Source organism: Peromyscus leucopus, chromosome 13, assembly GCF_004664715.2.
Source record: "Peromyscus leucopus breed LL Stock chromosome 13, UCI_PerLeu_2.1, whole genome shotgun sequence".
NCBI lineage: Eukaryota > Metazoa > Chordata > Mammalia > Rodentia > Cricetidae > Peromyscus > Peromyscus leucopus.
The window spans coordinates 65999416-66019804 of record NC_051074.1 but is presented as its reverse complement, the minus strand read 5'-3'; positions in this window follow the sequence as shown (position 1 = coordinate 66019804).

Sequence of the window (20389 nt, the reverse complement as noted above, 5' to 3'; positions counted from 1 at the left end):
TCAGAGCAAACCCCGCCTCCAAAGACTTGCTTCCACTGGCTCCTTCCAATGAGGCCCCCACCTCCCACAGGTCCCACCATTTCTTTTCTATTGTGTGGGGCATTTACCCACCAACCCCACAGCTCCCCAGAGTTTTCTTGAGTGTGAGCAGCAGGAAATATTAGATAGAAGAATTTGTATTGCAGAGAATATTGCGGAGATAAACAGATAGAAAATAAAGGATAGCCTCAAGAGGGCCTGGAAAATTTTCCAATGGCCCCCAACTGTCTCTGCCCCAGGGTATTTATAGAGATGCCAAGGGGTGGAGCAAAAGATCTCCTCCCCCAGCACAGCCAAGTGCAGACCATCTCAGACACCTGCACTCAGGCCCATGGTCCTAATCATCCTCTATGCGAACATGCTGGGTAAAACCATGAGGAACCTGAAAATGGGCTCCCACAGGTCCCCCTTTCTTAATATATAAAAAAAACTAATTATTAATGGCTTACAGCAATCTCCATAGCTGTTACACCTCCCAGTATGGGAGTAGAGGATGATAAAGATGGCATTTCTCTTTTGAATTAGGTCCAAGGTGACTACAGCAGTCTAAGCTGCTTCAAGCCCTTTCTAAACCAAAAACTCTTAAGGCAACTACAAACTTAAAGAGTCCCTTAGCTTCATCATTACCATTAACAGGTTAACATAAATATTGCTATACACAGTCACAATTCACCCAATCTTACAACTCAAAGCAAACTCTTAACAGAACATTTGAATTAACATATATGTTGCTATATATAGTTAACAACTTTCTCTGTCTTACAACTTTAAGTCTTAATAGAACCATTTGACTTTTCTTGCTAACAGAACATAGGAAAAACTTCTGATGTATTCACATCAAACTTAAATAGTTCCTTAACTCCACAAAACCAGGGTGCATTAATACCAATAGGTTAAACATAATTTCTGCAAACATACATTCAACCTTAATTCACTCATAACTCCTCCTTTTCTTTATAATTTTTAAGCAAAATCTCAAACCTAGTTAGAGGAACCCAAACTTATACAATTCCTTCAAACCCATATTGAAAAGCAATATTCTCAATCTAATCATTAACACACTTTGAAAACTTTTAGCAAAACATCCAAAATAAGTTTTATAATAAAACTCTTTACACTTTAAATTTTAGTATACCTATTTGCATTTCTTACTAACAAAACATAACATTAATCCATTCAAATAACAAGAAAATATTTTTTAAACTAAATAGACTAAGGAATATTAACTCTCCCTTTTTTAAATAATTTTTTTAAGTAAAGTCTCAAGTCTAGTTAGAAAACCCAAACTTTTCTGTTTAAATGGTTCCATTTGTAACACAAAACCAGTTCCATAAGTAATTCCATTTTTACATAAACTGTTCCACAAAACAATTGCAATTTTAACACAGAACGATTCATGAATCACCAGCATATATGCATACACAAAACTGCATCTTGAGTCAAGATAGAAACAATAAATGTCTTCATTTAAACAGTTCTATTTTTAACACAAATAATTCCAGAAAATAGTTCCCAGGTCATTACTATAAGTAAGCTCAAAATTGTCCCATTGCAATAAAATCTATTGTTCAGTTCATTAAGTCCTAAAATTCAAATGATAAATTCTGGTACTAGCCTTCCAAATATGAAGAAATCCATAACCAAAATCTTTCTGTAGTTTTATCTCATTTTAAGTTCAAAAAGTTCAAACAAGAAATAATTTCTGGTATCAGGCTTTCACTTCCAAATATGAAGAGACATTTTTTCAACCAAAACTTTTTGCAGTTAGCAATTTAATTAAAACAAGCGTCTCTGCAACTTTTATTCTCAGGCCAGAGACCTTTTTAGGTACAGTAATATTCTAAACCGCACCATTTTTGATATTAGCTCAGGTTTTTCTGTGTTGCGTTGATTTTCCACGGATCTCATTCTGCAGATGCCTTGTTGTGCTGGTTCTGGCGTCCACCATTCTTAGCAGCTTCTGGAGCTTTTGAAACCATTCAGACCGCCTACTTTGCAGTCTACTAGGACACTACCTTCTGTGTCTCAGGTTCTTTCACCATATACATTAAGCATAGATTCACACTCAATATCTACACTTTCTCACAAACTCACATATAACATATTAACATCTACTTATTTATACTCTTTAAGGAAACTATAGAACTACTTTAACAAATATATTTCTTTGTAGCATGAATCTTATTAATAAAATCAAACCTGAGGCCAGTTATTGGGGTCAATGCTGGTAGATCAGAGAGACAGAACGAGCCACAGCTAACCTCACCTGGCTAACTTCTCAGTTGGTCTTGTTTCCTCAGACTGGATGCTTGTGTGTCCTCATCCCAAATGGCTCTCAGCTGAACTGCTGCTCGGGAGCCAGCTAAAAGCTTAACCAGCCAAAATGCTTAAACAACCAAATGCTTAACCAGCCAAATGCATAAAAGGAAAGTTCAGGGCTTGTCACAAGTCCTTGCTCGAGTAGTCTGTCAGGCTGGATCATCTCAGCTAGTCATCTCGAAATTGTCCTGACCAGTTTGTAGTCAAAAGTCAGTCTTTCCATGGTGTTAATCAGCTTAGGCTTTATCATAGTCCATGTGGAATCATCATTGTGGGATCCTATCATCCTTTTGAAGATTTCAAAGTTGCTGTTAGGCGTGGTCACGATCCCTTTAGATTTGTGTGTGTGTGTGTGTGTGTGTGTGTGTGTGTGTGTGTGTGTGTGTGTGTGTGTGTGTGTGTGCCTCTTCTGTGGTTTGGAGCTATCACAATCTGATAAATGTCTGTGTTTTGGAACCTTGAACATTCTTCCCTATAAGAGAAAATCTTCACAGCAGTTTCTCCCCACCATTTGATTTGCCAAACTTTTCCAAACTGACCTTTGTTGATGCTTTCTTGTAACATGATAGTCCTGACAATTCTTCTCTGAACAAGCAGCAGTAAACTCTTCGTCCCAGGTAGTAGCATCACAGCAGTCACCAACACGATGAGAAGAAGTCAGCAACTTAGAGTAGCAGCCACTGCCTCCATGGTCCCACCACTGTTTGTAGTTCGGTCCAGGCCAAAGCTTCTCCCAAGCCTCCTAGGCTGGCCTCAAACTCAGGCTTCTCCTACCAGCCATTGGGTGCCAGATGTAGCAGGAATCTTAAAAGTTCTTATTTATAAAACCAAACCTGAGGCCAGTTATTGGGGTGAAATGCTGGATGGTCAGAGAAGCAGAACAAGACTCAGCTAACCTCACCTGGCCAACTTCTCAGCTGGTCTTGTTTCCTCAGACTGGAAGCCTCTGTGTCCTCATATCTGAATGGTTCTCAGCTGAACTGTGCTGTCAGAAACCTGAAAACTTAACCAGTCAAATGCTTAACCAGGCCAAATGCTTCTAGTTTCTGGTCCTCATGCCTTATATTCCTTTCTGCTTTCTGCCATCACTCCCTGGGATTAAAGGCGTGAATCACCATGCTTGGCTGTATCCTTGAACACATGGATTTCTGCCTCTGGAATGCTAGGATTAAAGGCGTGAGTGCCACCATTTTCTAGCCTCTGTATCTAGTGGCTGTCTGTCTCTGACCCCAGATAAGTTTATTAGGGTGTACAATATTTTGGGGAACACAATACCACCACATTTCTTATTACTTATATACTTCTTATCTTATTTCTTATTTAAACTTACATTTACAACTAGTATCTTTACTTCTAAAATTCATTCCATCTTATTCTTATTTAAACTTATTTACAACTAGCATCTTTACTTCTTACAAGCTTATTGCTACATGTCTTAAGACTACCTTAGATACTTCTTCCAAGCTTATATTGTTAAAGGAACTCTATGGATCTATTTTACAAACTTATATAGGGCTACCATTAGCATATATTTAACTTAGCAAACACCTAAAGATTTCTTAACACAGATCTAACAAGACAGAATAATTTCTACAAACTCACATATCTTATTTTCATCTTTTTCTACTTCTTACTCTTAATTATCACTATCTCTATTAGAAAGATTCTCGTAACTAGACATGAATTACGTACATCATTTCTAGAGTTTAGAGTTTATAGTCAGCTTTGCTATAAAACACTGGGATTTAGTGAGTGCTGTCATTATAGAGTTGTGATACGCCATTCTGGAACTGGCAGAGATGCACTGTCAGCAGTAAGCGGTTTTTAACTAGAGGCTGTCCCTTCACCCAAATTCATAATAGCTCCCCTAAGTACTTCAATTCAGACAAACGTTTCTATTACAGAAGTACTCTTGGTTTGCTCTACCAAAAAACTTCACTTCACGCTGAGTGTGAAATTACTGTATTTAGAAGCTGTAAAGCTCTTCGCCAAATACTGCACAACTATCAGGTGATATAAAGTATTTTTCTAAAGGAGCTAGTAAAGCCAAAAGCAGCACAGCTTCGAACTCAATTTCCTCACTGTTTGCATTAACCAGTGACAAAACCTCAGAAACACTAATTGAGCCACTTTTATTCTGGTTCCTTTATGGGAACGTCATTGGAGCTGACCTTCCTTAGTTCCACGCTCCTTACCGGATGCTCTGGTAACCACCGAGCTTCATTCTCCTCTTGTGAAAAAACACAAACATGTCCTCGACCCCATATTAAAACAGGATTAGGCTGGGCGGTGGTGGCGCATGCCTTTAATCCCAGCACTCGGGAGGCAGAGGCAGGCGGATCTCTGTGAGTTCGAGGCCAGCCTGGGCTACCAAGTGAGTTCCAGGAAAGGTGCAAAGCTACACAGAGAAACCCTGTCTCGAAAAACCAGAAAAAAAAAAAAAAAACAGGATCGGGACCCTTCCATAATCCTGAGCAAGGATCTTTCCATTTTACTTGAGCAAAAGTTGCTTGGGTGCCACTGGGCCAAAATCTATGTGCGGCAGACTGTTCATAGACATCCATATTCAAAAATGTTCAGAACAAAAAGAGCATGATTTAATGCATTATGTGGCGATTGAGGGTAAATTTCTTCCTTTTTTATTTTTATTTTTTGAAGTTGTATTTTAAGACTGCTATGAGCCCTTTCTACAATACCTTGTTCCCTGAGGATTATAAGGAATATCTGTTTTATGTACGACTTCCCATTGGGTACAAAATTATTGAAATGCCTTACTACTATATCCAGAACCATTATCAGTTTTAATAATTTTTTGTATACCCATATAGGAAAAACACTTCAAACAGTGCATAAATTACATGTTTTGTAGCTTCCCCAGGTCATACACTAGCCATTAAAAATCCTGAATAAGTGTCAATGGTCACATGTACATATCTTAATTTGCCAAATTCTACAATATGAGTAACATCCATTTGCCATAGATGATTGGGAAGAAGACCTCTAGTGTTCACCCCTAAGTGAGGGACAGGAAAATATTTTGGACATACCCCACATCGTTTAACTATTTGATGAGCTGTTTCTTTGGTAAGATTGAATTGCTTTCTTAAACTTTTGCTATTCTGATGAAGAGCATGTGACTGTTGAGCCATTTCCACTTGGGATAATGCTCAGCCATTGCATTATCCTCATCTAAAGGACCAGAAAGATTGGAGTGAACTCCAATATGGCCCACAAAGCATGGCAGCTTTCTTTTGTGGAATAGCGTCTTAAATTTGTTGAAACATTTTGAGTTGATTTTTAAGTTCCAATATTTTCACCAAAATCATTACTATTCAAAGGAGTCAAGAATAGATGTTCTTTCATGAAACATTTCCTTCATTAGTTTACTTTGAGAAAAAGCACTTTCAGGATTTAGTATTTTCATTTCGTTAGCTTTAACTCCTGATATTAGCAGCTGTGATATTTAGCATTGATTTCTTATAAGGAACTTTCAGGTGAAGCAACTTTGTCTCTCAGAGCTTCCCCGACATTAGAGACAAACTTAAACGTTTGGAGAATGGCCCACTGACTCCACAGGCAGATATGCTGGCGATAGCATTCAAGGTGTACCATGGTAGAGATGAAAAAGCCCATGAAAGGAGCTGCTAGATGCTGGCAAGCACAGTCCGACCGGCTCCCTGAAAGCCGTCTGGTCCCTGTTACAAGTGCAGGAGAGAAGGCCACTGGGCACGGGCGTGCACCACTGGCTCACGAAAGGCACCAGCGAAGCCTTGTCCAAAATGCCACAAAAGGGGTCACTGGTCAGCTGACTGTCCTGATATCCCAAGCGACACAGGAACGCCAGATGAGGACGAAAGCGACCACGCCCCTCTGGCTGACTTTGTAGGCTTGGCTTACAGCGAGGACTGACGCTGCCCGGTTTCCACCCCGGCCACTCCCATCTCACACAGGGAACCAAGGGTAATAATTAAAGTAAATGGGCGCCCCATCTCGTTCCTTTTGGACACCGGAGCTACCTACTCTGTCCTGAGAGAGTTTTGGGGGCCCACTTGTCCTGCCCGTCTCCCTATTGTCGGGGTTCGGGGACAGCCTTATCTACCTCAGCAGACACCGCCACTTAATTGTATTTTCAGAGGCATCCCTCTCACACACACATTCTTAGTGGTGCCAAGCTGCCCTGTACCTTTAATGGGGAGGGATCTCCTAGCTAAGGTAGGGGCGTCCATTTCTTTCACCCCACACATTCGCCTCATCCCAGACGCACCAGCGGCCCCTCTACTCCTCCTTCTAGCCACTAACTCTTCTGACTCTAACGATTCTTTTCCCTTACCAGCTTCTCAGGTAGACCCAAAAGTCTGGGATACCCAAAATCCTTCTATTGCTAGACACCATCAGCCTGTTATTATCCAGCTACAAGATCCTGCCAGGTATATCACCCAAGCTCAGTACCCTCTCTCACTCGAGAGCCTGAGAGGACTTAAGCCCATTATTTCTGACCTCCTCAGGAAAAAGCTGCTCCGACTAACCTCACCTTTTAACACCCCCATACTTGCAGTTAAAAAGTCTAACGGAACCTACCGCCTGGTTCAAGACCTCCGCTCATTAACTCTGCAGTGGTCCCCCTTCATCCTGTAGTGCCTAACCCTTACACTCTCCTATCCACTATCCCCTCAGGAACCTCTCACTTCTCAGTTCTAGATCTCAAAGATGCCTTCTTTTCTATTTCTCTCAGTCCTCAATCTCAAAATATCTTTGCTTTCACCTGGACCGACCCTGACACTCACCGGTCCACACAGCTGACCTGGACTGTTCTGCCACAGGGATTCAGAGACAGTCCACACCTATTTGGTCAGGCTCTGGCCTCTGACCTGCTTTCTCTGTCTCTCCCTGGTTTTAAGCTAATACAGTATGTAGATGATATTTTACTCTGTAGCCCATCTTTACAGGTTAGCCAGACTAACAATTCTGCTCTCCTAAATTTCTTATCCAGCCGGGGTTACAGGGTATCTCCTTCTAAAGTTCAGCTGTCAGCTCCCCAGGTCACCTATCTAGGTCTATCCATTACTCCAACTCACAAGGCTATTACTGTAGACAGAAAACATCTAATCCAGTCCCTTACAGTCCCTTCCACTAAACAGGAAATCCTGTCTTTCCTAGGAATAGCGGGCTTTCTACGGTCCTGGGTTCCGTCTTTCTCTCTCCTTGCTCGCCCCTTATATGAGGCAGCTCAGGGCTCGCCACATGAGCCCCTTCTTCATCCTGTCACTAAACCTTTCCAAAAGCTCCAGCAGGCTCTTCTTCATGCTCCAGCACCCCATCTCCCAGACTTAACCCGTCCCTTCTCCCTTTATGTAGCAGAGAAAGGAGGATTTGCCCTGGGAACTCTAGGGCATCAGCTGGGACCCTCCTTTGCACCTGTGGCCTATCTGTCAAAGAAGCTAGACCTTACCAGTCAGGGCTGGGCACCTTGTATCCGTGCCTTAGCAGCTGCAGAGCTCCTTATTCAGGAATCAAAGAAGCTAAGTTTTGGGTCATCCATTACTGTTTTCTCTCACCATAACCTGTCCCATCTTTTAACTTATAAAGGCTTACAAACTTTACCGCCTTCCCGAGTTCTTTCTCTTCAGGTGGCATTACTAGAGGATGCCACACTTACTTTCCGGACTTGTCCACCTCTTAACATTTCAAGCCTCCTTCCTCTTCCTAACGCTGACTATTCTCCTTCTCATTCCTGCACTGAAACCTTAGAAGAGCTGTTACCTCACCCTTCACACATACAGGAGGGCACATTGCCTCAGGCTACTTATACCTGGTACACAGATGGCAGCTCCTTCCTATATGAAGGGACCCGTAAGGCGGGCTATGCCATAGTGTCAGACACTGAGGTGATGGAAGCACAGACATTGCCCACACACACCACTAACCAACAGGCTGAGCTGATAGCTCTCACCCATGCCTTCCAATTGGTACAGGGACAATCTCTAAATGTTTATACCGATTCAAAATATGCTTTTCATATCCTCCTGTCCCATGCTGCTATTTGGAGGGAGCGTGGACTTCTCACAGCAAAAGGAGGATCCATATCTAACTCAGGCCAAATAATGGCCATGTTGGAGGCTTCCCACCTCCCCAGGGCTATAGGAATTGTCTACTGCCGGTCTCATCAGACTGACAGCTCCATCATCTCTAGGGGAAACAACTGGGCTGACTAGGCAGCCAGAACAGTGGCCCTCCAGGGCCATCTCACCTCACCCACCACAGGGAATCCATACAGTACAGCCTACACCCTCACAGGAAACTCCGGACACCAGACAAATTCTTTCCTATCTACACCAACTCTTTCATCCTAATAATCTTGCTCTGTCTCAATTTGTAAAAGCTCACCTGCAGCCCACCTCTGAGGATCTACAGTTTTTAAGAACAATTACTGCCTCTTGTGAGATCTGCCAAAAAACAGATCCCAATACCAAGTACAGGAGTCAGCCTTTTCCCACCCACCAGGCTAGAGGTTCCCTTCCAGGGACTGACTGGCAGCTTGATTTTACCCATATGCCCACTGTCAGAAAAATGAAATATCTCCTCCTGATGGTGGACTCATTTTCGAACTGGGTGGAGGGATTTCCTGTGTCTAATAAGTGGGCCCAGACAGTTGCAGACCTCCTTCTCTGAGAGATTATTCCTCGGTTTGGAGTCCCTGCTTCTCTCCAGTCTGATAATGGTCCAGAGTTCACTTCCCAGATTTCTCAAACACTAGCTAAGGCCCTTAATATCTCATGGAATTTCCATATTCCATACTGTCCTCAGGAAAGGTAGAGCATACCAACCGGTCTTTAAAAAACTATTCTTACCAAGATGTCACAGGAACTTCATCTCGACTGGGTAAGATTATTGCCTCTAGCTCTCCTCAGGCTCAGGGCTCTTCCTAAAAAGCCTCTTTCAATCTCTCCATTTGAACTAATGTATGGAAGGCCAGTTCTAACACCAGGTCTTTTTTCCAAGCCTCCAACTGTTCCAGATAGCCTGTTAACTCCTCTTTTATGTCACCTAAGGTCTATTCTATGGAGCTATGCGGACTGTTCACTGCCTCAGCCGTGTGACATCTCCAATACACATTGGGGATCAGGTTCTTCTCTTTCCTCCAGGCCAGCGCCCTTTACCCCTTTCCCCTAAGTGGCAGGGACCCTTCAAGGTAATTCTTGTAACCCCCACAGCTGCTAAACTCGAGGGCTTTCCTCACTGGGTCCACCTGTCTCACCTAAAACCTTTTATCTCACCTTCATCCCAGAAAAATCTCTCTTCATATACAGTGAAACAAACAGGGCCTCTCACTCTCAAGCTCCAGAGGACATCAGGATCCACTGCCTTGTCACCAATTCCAGAGGAATAAGGTATCACCCCTTCCTTTCCCAACCAGGGCCACACAGAGCCGGAGGCAAAAGGATCATCAAAAATATACAGGCGGTAAGGAATAATGTAATACCACAATTTATCATTGTTCAATACTCAGCAACTGATCACCTATGTTTCCTAAGTGCTAACCTAATAAGGGAAACAGGTGCCTTAAATAAACTACCTCCAGCAAGGCTTGCCTAAGGAAAACAGGTGCCTTAAATCAACTACCTCTAATGAGGCTTGTCTCAGATAGAAATTAAGCAGAGTACTAAGACCAGATCTACCTCAGGTAAATGTCACATGCCTCTATCTGGGCAGGCCAGATCTACCTCAGACAAATGCCAACTCCAAAATAAAATAATAATGATTCTTTCTCTCTATGCTCTTTCTATGTCAACAGTATCTTGTCAAACAGAAGGCCCCCAACCACAGCATGGATGGACAGCTGCAGAACGAGGAGACAGCAGAACGTCATTCCAGGACCTCCACCATCATCCCCCGGACTTCGCAAGATTCCCCTCATCCCCCCAAGAGCCAGCCAATGCCCACTATTCAGCTGGAAGCAGTCTTTGAAAGAAACGTCGCCCCCGTACCCAGTCAACCACAATTTTTTTCTTTTTTTAAAAAGGAAAGAGTTGGGAATGAAGGGTTCACAACACGCCCCCACGGTCGCATATACCAGGCGGACACTTCCACCTAGCCAATTCCAGGTCAGGATAGGCATTTCCGGGTCAGGGCGTCTCTCGTAACCAGGATACCCGGCGGACCTGGACACCTTCGCCTAGCAAGTTCCGGGTCAAGGCGTCTCGAGTAACCAGGATCCGTGACGTTACATGGCCACGTAAGCGCGCAACGTGACCATGTGATCTACGCACACGCATGGAGTAGTGACGTGACCTGGCCACGCCCCCAGCCGGTTTTAAAGTGGAGCGCCATGTTCCCAGTCCCCTCTTCTCCACACACGTGTCTCTCCCACAGGCCTGCGCACTCTCTATCCCTTTAACTCTAATAAACTCTATAAGCGGATTCTGTCGTGTTTCGTGACACTTCCTTGCAGGGTAAGAACACAACGCAGCTAAATAACTAACAGCAACTATTTTTTTAAAGCAGATTTTTCTTAAGTTTCCCCCCCATCTATAAAGCAGTCATTTCTTCTTGAATGCCTGTTTCCTTGTCTCCTTATTAGTTTTGCAAAGGAATCACTCATTGCAAGCAGTTTGTTCAAAAGGTAAAGAATTTTTAATTTTGTAAGGATTTGATCCTTAATTACGTCATCAGCCTTCGCCGGCTTCCCAGCCTAAAAAGAGGGTGAGCCCTCTGTGGGCTCTCTGTCCCCTCTCCTTTCCGCTCCTCCCTCCCCACGTCGCCCCCCCCCCCCTCTCTCTCTCTCTCTCTCTCTCTCTCTCTCTCTCTCTCTCTCTTTCTCTCTCTCTCTTTCTCCCCCCCCAAATAAAGCTCTAAAAAGGTAACCATGGCTATGATTCTTTTAATCAGCACTCTGCTCCGCCAACATGGTCACCGCGGGCGGCAACCAGCCACGAGGGGCAGCGCCGCAGCATAACCAACAAATTTCACATAAGTTTCCTTCATATCTAAGACAACGTTCAGTGTATAAACTGTGAGACCAAAATGAGCCATCTTAGAAATAAGACCAAAATGCTTTCACCTAAAAACTAAGGCCTACGATTTCTCCTAGGAATAGGCCAATAGTTACTGAAACAAGTCAGTCCAGATTCCAGAAACCAGGAAGTGTAAAAGTACAGAGTCACAAGATAGTCAGGAGGTAATGCCTGCCGGACTAAGGAATGTCCTCTCCCTGGTTTCCAGGGTAACTGACCACAGAAATGCCCCCACCTGAGGGCAGCCAATGAGAAATGGTGGCGGGCAACCACTCCCTTAGAAGTAAGATTAAGCCATGATTTCTAGAGAGCCCCTAGAAGCGAGCCAATCAGAATTGTACCCGTACTAGCACCCCTAAATGATGTAACCTTGTGATTTTTCCCTTTAAAAACTGAGCTTGCAGACAGGTGGGCACTTCCTCCAGCCTCCACTGCATTGGATGTATTGGACGAAGTCCCTGCCTAGGCTTGTATTGCTTTTGGATATACAGAATTAAACCTTGCTTTTGCATTCTGGCATGCTCGTCTTTGGTGGTCTCTCTGGGGGTCACGATCTGGGCATAACATAAACTGCTTTCCCTTGTTTTAAGGATTTTAAAGTGGCTTGTTTGCTCCTATAGGTAGCTTTTTGTCAGATCTGAGTTCTCAAGAGGTAAGATTAAGCTTCCTAGCATTGCTTTGAAAAGAAACTTCATTCTGAGCTGAAAAGTTTTTGGACAGTATCGCCATCTTTAGCTGAAATACTACATTTCCCAGAATGCATTTCCCTTATATATCAGTCCCTTATTGCAAGCTAGCTTTTGGACTTCATTTCCCATAGTTCTTTTCAGGTCTGAGAGTCAACTGGTTCTCTTTTACCAGACTTGCTTACAAATTCTTGCCCGGGAGGTTTGAACAAAGTTTTTTGCTTTTGCAATTTGAACAAGCATTTTACATTTTCAGCTATGGCACATTGAGAGATTCCTTTTCTCTCCTCAGCTGGCTTTAACAGGTGTCTCTCCTTCATTTGACACTGGCCCCCAGAATCAGAACTGCATCTGCTTCCTTAGCGCACATTGAGGTGGGCAATTTCTGATAGCAACTTTCCTCGGGGCTTGTGTTTGCCTTAGCCAATCAGTGAAAAACAAATATTTCCATAGCTCCTTCAGAGATTTTCTCCCACTGATCTTATTCTCATTTTTGCTTTCCTGCCCACCAGATGCAGAGCTTCGGATATCTCAGGCTGCTCTGTTCCTCTGCTAGCTGCCTTTGGAGGTAGGGGCTTTTCTCCAGCCCCGAATCTGCCTGAAACTCTAGCAGCTTTGTCAGGTCATGCATTATATGGAGAGGAATCTGTCCCTTCTCTGTTTCTTCAGAGTCTTTTCCCAGTTTGGTCTCAGTTTATCCCCTCTGCCCCAGAAACAGTTTCCGACACTACAGTGGTGGCTTTCCCCTGCTACTGAAGGTAGGGGTTTTTTGTCCGTTTCTGTTTTTGGGGTCTGTGGAGTTTACGTACAGACTGAAAATCTAACAAGAGAGGTTTTTGCCATTTCTAAACTCCCATTAGGACAGGTGCTTTGCTTCATCAGACCTTTACCTGGCCCAGGCCCCAGTGGGTTGTGTTTGTCTGTCCATGTGCTCAAGGACAGAGCTTATGCCAGAGGCAATCACCCCTTAGGGCTACACTCCCTCATCTCACTGGGAGTCAGTTGAAACAAAGCTCTTCTCAAAGAGGTGCTTTCTCCGACAGAAAAGAAAGCTTTACTCCTGGGTAGTTCTGTTCTGCCCTGGCTGGGCTCTTTCCCCAGACAGCATTCTGACTCAACAGCACAACTGCTTCAGACACAGTTTAGCTTTACTGTTTTCCCAGAAAGGTCCTTACTCTGACAGGAAAGCTTTTTCTCAGATTTCTTATTGCAGCTGTGGACCTATCAACCCGGGACTTGTAGGAAAGCGGGCAACTGTGCTGTTCCCACTGGCTTTAGCTTTGTTCGTTCATTAACAATCTTCCCCTGGGTCCTGCACCTTTCTGCCTCAGCTCTGTGCTCCAGGAAGTTTACAACTGCAGGAACTCTAGTATCCCTGAAATGCACTCCAACTCAGAGATGCTGGCCAGTCACCTCTGGGTTTTTGGTCAGAAGCAAGGATACAATGCTAACAGTTTGCATTGCTTCAGGGGATCTTTGCATTAAGATGATTAGGAGCACCTTTTCATAGCTCACTCAGAAACAAAACCCTTGATGCATCAGCTTGGCTGTAACTGAAAAGGTTGGCTTTTTTGCTTTTCTCAGGTAAAGTTTCCTGCCCTTTTGGGCCCTCTGTAGCTCTTTATATACTCTCCCAAGTGTTTCCCTCAGAGTACTCTTACCCACTGTCTTTTACTAGCTTGAAAAGACAGAGCTTAGAAGAGGTTTTTAGGAACTTGTCCCTGCCTCCTGCATTGCAGGGAGTATTTTTAAAGCTTGAAAGAACTTGGAGAGGTTTTGCTGTCTTAAGTTTATTGTTTTCCCTTAGAGCTAATCACAGGTGGTCCCCATACTAATATCTTCAAGTGATTCTAATTTTTGTCCTTCTGAGAGAGAGTTCTGAAAGGCTTTAGTTTTTAAGTTTTTAAGAGATTTTGAGAAAGATTAAAGATTTTTAGAGAGACTTTTGCCCCTAATTTTCCAAGAAAAGCTTTAAGTTTGAGAAAGATTTTTCCCCAAAGAGAGAAAGACCAACTTTTGCCAAAACTTCCCAACTTTAAACTTTTTAGCTTTTTATACCACCATATTTGCGCCTCAGGGAGAAATCACTTTCTCCTGCCTCTTGGACTTAGCATTTCAGCTGTCCCTAGGACAAAAGCTTCCATAGGAAACTTTTTCTTCCCCATAAGCTCAAAGAAGAGCTTTTTTACTACCCGTAAAGCCCAAAGAAAGATTTTTTTCCCAGTTTGCGTTCATAACCCCCAAAGTAAGAAAATTGGAGAGTTTTTGTGTCTAGTTGCCTTACTTATTTTTTTTCTACACGAGCTTACACTTCTAAGTTTTTCTACACTATATTACTACACTATACCTTATACTTATTTTTCACAGATAGAAATTGAGAAAGGGATAGAAGATAGAAAATTTTGACAAAAGAGAATTTTGTGCTGCAGCATCGAACATCCTTCCAGTCCATTTTCCTTTTCTCTTGAGGAAAACCCCTGCCCCTCGATGATAATATATATATATTTCATAACACTGGCATGCCACTTTCCACTGGCAGGGCTGACCCACACTTTTGCCAAAAAATCTAATAAAACTATTATTTTCCTTTATCTTTAGTCCCTATTACTTTGTCTTTAGTCCCTGTTCATTTGCCTTTAGTCCCCCTTTTTTGTCTCTAGTCCCCTTTTTTCTTTTTCTTTTTTTGTTTAGTCCCTGTTAATAGTGCCATTCTGTGGGGTGTTTACTCACCAACCCTACAGCTCCCCAGAGTTTTCTTGAGTGTGAGCAGCAGAAAATATTAGATAAAAGGATTTATATTGCAGAGAATATTGCGGAGATAAACAGATAGAAAATAAAGGATAGCCTCAAGAGGGCCTGGAAAATTTTCCAATGGCCCCCAGCTGTCTCTGCCCCAGGGTATTTATAGAGATGCCAAGGGGTGGAACAAAAGATCTCCTCCCCCAGCACAGCCAAGTGCAGACCATCTCAGACACCTGCACTCAGGCCCATGGTCCTAATCATCCTCTATTCGAACATGCTGGGTAAAGCCACGAGGAACCCAAAAACAGGCTCCCACACTATTGTTTTCTTCTCTCATACAATACATCCCAATGGCAGTTTCCCTCCCTCTCCCTCCTCTCCTCCCAGTTCCTCTCACCTCCTCTCTCCCCCAGATCCACTGCTACTCTGTTTCCCTTCAGAAAAGAGCAGGACTCTCAAGGATATCAACAAAACACAGCACAAGATACAATAAGACTAGGCACAAACCTTCATATCAGTCCAGTAGAAAGAAACGGGTCCCAAGAGCAGGTAAAAGAGAGACAACCCTCACTCATACTATTAGGAGTCCCACAAAAACACCAAGCTAACAACCATAACATACATGCAGAGGACCTTGTGCAGACCCATGCAGGCTCCATGACTGCTGCTTCAGTCTCTGTGAGACCCTATGAGCCATGCTTAGTTATTCCACTGGCTGTGCTCTCTCGGTGTCTTTGACCCCTTGAACTGCAAGGAGAGGGACAGGTCCCACCATTTCTGACTTTTCACTACCTCTAATATCAAGATTTATGTATCCATTAAGGGATTAGCCCATGGATTAGGTCAGCAGACTTTTGTTGCAAGAGGAGAGAATAAATATGGAAGTAGTTGGCTGGCGAAGAAAAGTGAAGTTTTTAGTTTAGTTTTAGATGAAAGAAATGACAGTACAAATATTCTGAGGAATGATCTGGTAATGGATTTTTAAAATGATTGTGCTGTGGAGCTAAATGAGAAATGCCGTGATTCCTGGAGTAGATGAATGCTATGGTTTGAGTGTTTGTTTCTGGGATGTTTGTGTTGGAGCTTAAGCTCAGTGCACTAGTCCTGAGAGGAGGAGTCTTCAGGAGGTGAAACGGGTGTTGAGATGATGTGCTCATGAATAGATTATACCTTTTATTAAAGGGACTGAGAAAGCTTGTTAGCCTGCATGCTCTGTGTCCCATGAGGAAACAGCAAGATGACACTGCATATGGGGAACAGGCAGCCATCCCATGCTGAACCTGCAAGTGCATTGATCTTGAATTTCACAGCCTCTAAAGCTGAAGGAAATAAGTGATGCAAGTCAAAATATTGTTCTCTTGAAGCCTTAAGGGACTAATACAAAAAGGCCAAAATGTTTGTGATGTCATGGTTAGGACCTGAAGTCTCTTCACTTCTCTGTTAAATACAAAGCAGGCTTTGTGTGTGGTGTTCAAAGTTTGAGGAAGGAAGTGACAGTTGGAGATATTTAGGAGAACTGGGCAAGGAGTATACTGTGGTAATATACTAAGGCCAGCCAGAGTTTGTCATAATGAAAAACGATTACAGTTAAAGAGACTGTGTGCATCCAGGGGAATCTATTGGTAGAGAGCAGTGAGTCCAGGTCTACTCCTTCATCCTTTCACATTTCTTTTTTACCCAATTTTATATGACCCTTCATTGTCGTATTGCTATGGAAGGTATGCTTGAACAAAGCACAGAAAGTGTGGTACTGAAGGAGACACAAGACAGAAGTTACAAGCATGTGCCCTAAGACAAATGGATCTATTTTAACTTGTGAGGGAAACACAGTGCCCTCTACTGGAAATGGATTGTTCTCTCATTTTCCTTTCTTTTTACAATCAGATATTGGTACATTTTAGCATTTGCTGAAATACGAACACTGAAAGAGAATCAATGTGGAATTTCCAGTCTGATTCCAAAGCACGTGAAATTGTATAGTACCTAATAGGTGCACATTCCACTAAGCTATTGCATTTAAGAATAAAACTTTAAAATTTTAATCTACATTATCTTTTTCAAGCTACTAAGATGTTAAGGCATAGGAAATTTAATAATGTTTGTCAACTTAGAGACATGCCTGTAGGTTGGACATTTCCAGGAAGGATTCATTGAGGGAAGAAGGTCTTCAGCTGGAGCGGGTGGCAGATTCCAGGGACTGCTCAGATAGCACAAGAAGTTCAAGAAAAAGCAGTGCTGCTTTGCGTGCCTCACTCAGCTTCTTGCTGCCGAGTGCACCTGTCCTGTTGCTGCTCCTGCTGTCCTCAACTGAAATCAGAGCCAGCTTCTTCAGCTTCACCATGTGCTAAAGACCAATAGCTCTCCTGGAATCCCCTGGGCCTTCAGCACCAGACTGGGAGTAAGCAGATTTTGGCTTTTCAGCCTCTCCAGTATGTGGACAGCCATGGTTGGACTACATACTCTATACTGTTTAAACCAATCTAACAGACCTCTTTTTATAATATACATTATTTCTATCTATTCTTCAGAAAACATTGAGTAGCGTAAGATGTAGATTCTAATTAATTCATTTGGACTGAGGTTACTTTAATGTAAAATTGTTACTTATTTTGGCTTAGAAGTCCAATAGAAAACTAGAAAAGTTCATACTCTAAATCAGAACAGGGGGTTGGGGATTTAGCTCAGTGGGAGAGCACTTGCCTAGCAAGCACAAGGCCCTGGATTCGGTCCTCAGCTCAAAAAAAAAAAAAAAAAAAAAAAAAAAAAAGCTAATCAGAACAGTTCTCAACCTGTGGGTCATGACACATTTGGAATTGAATGACCTTTTCATAGGGGTTACCTAAGACCATTGGAAAACACAGATTAATATGTGAATATCATGATTTATAACAGTAGCAAAATTATGGTTATGAAGTAGCTATGAAAATAATTTTATGGTTGGAGTCACCACAACATGAGGAACTGTATTAAAAGGTCACAGCATTAGGAAGGTTGAGAATCACTCTCTAAATCATCATCAACTAAAAACACTGGGGAAAGCTAAGGATGGATTCCTCTTGCTTCCTCCATTTCTTCAAAGCAATAGATCGAGAGCTTTGGGGGATGCAGTAAGCAATAGAAATCCTCAGGCTAACATTAACAGAGAGATCCATTCTGAAAACCACACTCTTCCCCCTCCCTCCAAGATCACTAAGTATCTTTAAACTGGAACATCTTCACTTTAAATGGCCTGCAGCTTTACCATCCACATATGTCACTATTTTAACATGTGCAAAGAGCCATGTATGTGCTAGCCAGCTATCTGGAGTCTTGTGTTTGTCAAAGAAGCCATATAAGTCATCAGAAGACTTGATTTGGATCTTTTTATAACCATTCACCTTAAAAGGGTAATTCTATATAGATGTGATAGTCCAAAAAATTGTGGGCTTAGCATAGATACCAGATACATATGTTGAAATGAGGCTAGATTTATGTATGTCTGTGTCATGTCTGAGTGTGTGTGTGTGTGTGTGTGTGTGTGTGTGTGTGTGTGGTGAGGCATTATTTTCTTGGCCAAACTGTCATCATCTTTATGTGATCAGTGGTGCCTACTTTTGAGAACCCAGCAGATTAGTGTATTGTTCTCATTCCCTTTCAGAAGGAGGGTGCCTTTCAGACATCTGTCTGAAATCTCACTCTAAGTAAATATGGCTTCAGAGTCTCAGAAAGGTGTTATAGTACATAGACTTAGGTATGACTTGGGGAAGGGGTCTCCATCTATATGGCTATGGGGAAGTCATCATCCATGATAGGTGACGATTCTCCAGTGTGGCTGCTTTGGAGTCCCCATGCTCATAACCTCTCATCCATGCCCTGTGTTCTCCTGGGTGGATTGTGGTGAAATCATATTTTGGATTGTCATTCATGCCTTAAGAGGAAGAGGTAGATGTTATTTATATCTGCTACTAGGAATGAATTTTTGAGTGCATTTGTGTGTGTGAGAGAGAGAGGGGGGGAGAGAGGAGAGAGGAGAGAGAGAGAAGAGAGAGAGAGAGAGAAGAGAGAGAGAGAGAGAGAGAGAGAGAGAGAGAGAGAGAGAGAGAGGAGCTTTTCAGGACATTGATTTTTTTTCCTTTAACCTGACACTGAGTTTCCTAATTCAAGATTGTACTTCACTGTGAATTTTCTAACTTGAGATTATATTTACTAATTTTTATTAGGTTCATTATTCAGGATGAGGTCTAGTCCATGGGAAACCTAAATATTTGTTGCTAAGATATGGAAATTGATAAACTGACGTTATTTTATTACATATTTATATATGACATGTATTTATATCACATAAGCATATTTATAGTATATATACTACATATGCTAAAGAAGTTTGAGCTTTGGGGCCCTGAAGATTTATAATATATTTTCAGTGTAGTTCAAAGTATTATTTATTTCCTCTCTGGCCTATCCTTCAAATCTACCTTCACATCCAGTGAGACTGTAGAGGCTTCAAACATTTCTGGGATTGGGATTAGAAGGGGTTAGAATTAATTGAGTTAGAATGCATTCTCTCTGTGATTAATGGGCTATCTATGTATTTATGTGACTGACATTCACTTCCTGTTCAGTTATGCTATCCTGGTGTAGAAATAGCTTCCAGAGATACATCTGTCCATCGTGAATACCTCCCTGTGGTGATACCAGCATCAAGGCCAGAATCTATGTGACAATGTGAAAGCCTCCTGTGGTGCATGGAACTGGGAGAACTTGAGTGATGAAGAATAAACAATGGAGAAAGCTGCAGTGTTAGAAAGTGGGCTGTGGATGAGGCTTTCACCCATTAAATGTGTAAACCACAAACTAAGAAATAAAAAAGGGTATTGTCTTCTAATAAGACTACACTCAGAAGAACATATATTTACTGTAACTAATGGCATAGAGGTCTCTTAGTTTTCTTTGCTGTTGTGGTGACAACAGGAATTAGGAAGAAGGGTTTGTTTCACAGTTCCAGGTAATAGTCAAGAACTGTCAGTAAATCAAGGTAGCTGAAATTTGAAGCATCTGGTCACATCACATCCACAGTCAAAAATGAGGAACACTTGCATGCATGATTGCCAGTGTCAGCTCACTCTCCCCATTTTATTCAGTCCAGGGCCTACCCCTAGGGAATGTTGCCACCCACAGTGGGCTGGGTTTTCCCACATCAACTAATGTGATCAAGACAATCCCACGAGCTAACTTTATCTAGAAAATTTCCCACTGAGATTTTTGGCCCCCCTCCCAGTGATTCTAGATTGTGTCAGGGTTAAAACTAACCATCAAAAACTATAGGAAAAAAATACAATGAGCAGGTAACTAAGATGATATTCTTATGTACTTTTTCTTCAATCAGCTTTATAAAAATTAGAATGTAATTTTTTTCTCTGACTAAATGTATTCTTTTTTTTTTTTTCAGAGCTGAGGACTGAACCCAAGGCCTTGCGCTTGCTAGGCAAGCACTCTACCACTGAGCTAAATCCCCAACCCCTAAATATATTCTTTTAATTTATTTTTGTAATATTTTTGACTCTGCATCATGCATGTACTGGTAAGGGTTCTCTAGAGGAACAGAACTGTTAG